Below are 2447 nucleotides of genomic sequence, written 5' to 3'. Positions count from 1 at the left end.
TACAATTCTCTGTAGTTTGATGACATCCGACTGATTTTCCTTGGCCATTCTCCCTGAAAGAACTTTCCTTCCAAGTGTGCTCCCCATCCCCACTGACTTGCGTCCGTGGTGATAACCACGCAGGGGGTTGCGATCCATGGCACACCTACTTTTAGGTTGTAGTCTCGAGTCCACCATTGTAGAGATCTTCTTACGTCTATTGATAGACGAAGCCTTTTGTCCAGGGATGAACGACGACGGTCCCATATTTTGAGAACTTGTTCCTGTAGTGGTCTTGAGTGTGCCTGAGCCCACCTGACACAAGGGATGCAAGCTGTCATCTTCCCCAACATTTTCATGGCAGATCTTACTGTAACCGGACCCTTTAGGAATTCTAACACAAGAGACGAATAGTGACCTGAACCTATTTCTGGAGAGGGAACCCGAACTATGACCTGGGAGCTGAATAGCTTTTGCAGGTCTGAGTACATAGGGGAGTTTGTGGTTACAACGGTTGGTGCGATACACCTCTGCGGTACGCGGGATATTAGTTCTATTTTGTAACCGTCTGCAATAATACCGAGGACATATCTGTTGTCTGAGATCAGACTCCAAGAATCTAGAAACAGACTTAATCTCCCGCCTATCCCTATGGCGTCATTGCCTTCTTTGTCTATAGCTTGAACTAAAAAGGGAACTCCTTCCCTTTCTGTTCTGAGTAAAGGAACCCCTGAAGGACCCCCTGCTGGGTCTCCAGTGTTCTCTATACTCAGGCTGCCTGCGGGGGGGAGGGGGGGGGGAGGAAAGGGCCTTTTCCGAAAAGGCTGAAACTTCCTGGGTTTATCTTCCGGGAATCCTTTTTTAGTATCTGATGCAGATTCTAAAATGTCATCCAGAGCCTGACCAAAAATTTTGGACCCCATAAATGGAATGGCGCATAATTTATTTTTTGATGTGTTATCCCCCGACCAAGATCTAAGCCAAATAGCCCTATGGGTCGCATTTGACAAAGAGCTATTTCTGGCTGCAAATCTAACGGACTCAGCCGAAGTATCTGCCATGAAAGCCGTAGCTGACTTTATGATAGGCAGGGAGGCAATTATATCTGCCCGCGGGGTCTTGTTAATCAAATGTTCTTCTAACTGTTCCATCCACAGGAACATGGACCTTGCTACTGACGTAGCCGCGATGTTAGTCTTAATTAGAGCTGCTGAGGTTTCCCAAGCTCGACGTAATAGGATATCTGCCTTCCGATCCATTGCGTCCCTGAGACTTGAGGAATCTTCAAAGGGGATGGAAGTCTTCTTTGTAACCTTGGCTATGGGCACATCTACTTTCGGAATTTCTTCCCAAGTCTTGATTTCTTCAGGGTTAAACGGTAGATGACCTTTAAACTCACGCGACATCACCAACCTACGCTCCGCATCTTTCCATTCTTGGGCTATCATCTGACGAATGTGTTCGCTCACAGGGAAAACCGTCTTTTCTTGATGTGTGAGACCTCCAAACATCTGGTCTTGTCTAGATTTCAGCCGTGGTTCTTCCTTTATCTGCATAGCCTCTCTTACCGCTTGAACCAGCTGCTCCGTGTCTTCCACTGGGAAATAATACTTTCTTCCTTGCTCTTGCTCTTCCTTAGGCAATTCTCCTTCTTCTTGATCTGAACCTCTAAACTCCAATTCTTCTTCTGAAGAATCGTACCGATCCTCCTGAGCTGCCTCACTTCTGGGTCTCTTACGTGCCGGGCCTGGACTGGATCGACCGCTTTGAGTCATTGAGGCCAGGGAGTTCTGGACCTCCTCTCGGATTAGGCTCCTCATTTCCGACAATAAAGAAGGTTGTTCCTCTCTGACAATCTTAGAGATACACGAGCTGCAGAGAGCTTTATTATATGTCTCTGGAAGCTTCGTATTACACACAAAACATCTCTTAGACTTTGAAGATGCTTTTCCCGTCTTCTTTGTCAGAGGGAGGGGATTTTGTGTGGCCTCCTTATCCTTAAATATAAGAATAGGCATTGCTCAGTGTATGTGCAAAAATAACGTCATTCTGCGCCCTGCGCACTTACCCCTGCCTCCTCACTTCTGACCTCCATATCTTCTGTTGAGGAATTCACAGGGTAAGTGTGTAATCTCTTAATCAAATAAAGGATATAGCAGCTTCTGCTGCGCTCACCCTTAGTCTCCGGCATCAGATGCGGTTCAATATGCTGGCTGGCCCGGACTATAAACTTGCGCCTTAACCTCCTTCATACAGAGGAATGCAGGACGCACTATTGCAGTACCTCCGGGTTTATGTACGCATACTTCCGCGTTCCACCCAGTGGAACGCACGCCGAATGCATCGCCTCCCCCCGGATGTGACGTCACCTTACCTCGAGACGCCACCGGAAGTGCTGTACGACCTACTTCCGCGTTCCACCTCGTGGAACGCAAACCGCTGCCGGATCTTCTGACATGTGGCGCCTC

The sequence above is a fragment of the Ranitomeya variabilis genome, chromosome 3 (assembly GCF_051348905.1).
Source record: "Ranitomeya variabilis isolate aRanVar5 chromosome 3, aRanVar5.hap1, whole genome shotgun sequence".
NCBI lineage: Eukaryota > Metazoa > Chordata > Amphibia > Anura > Dendrobatidae > Ranitomeya > Ranitomeya variabilis.
Note: the sequence above shows the minus strand (reverse complement) of the source record.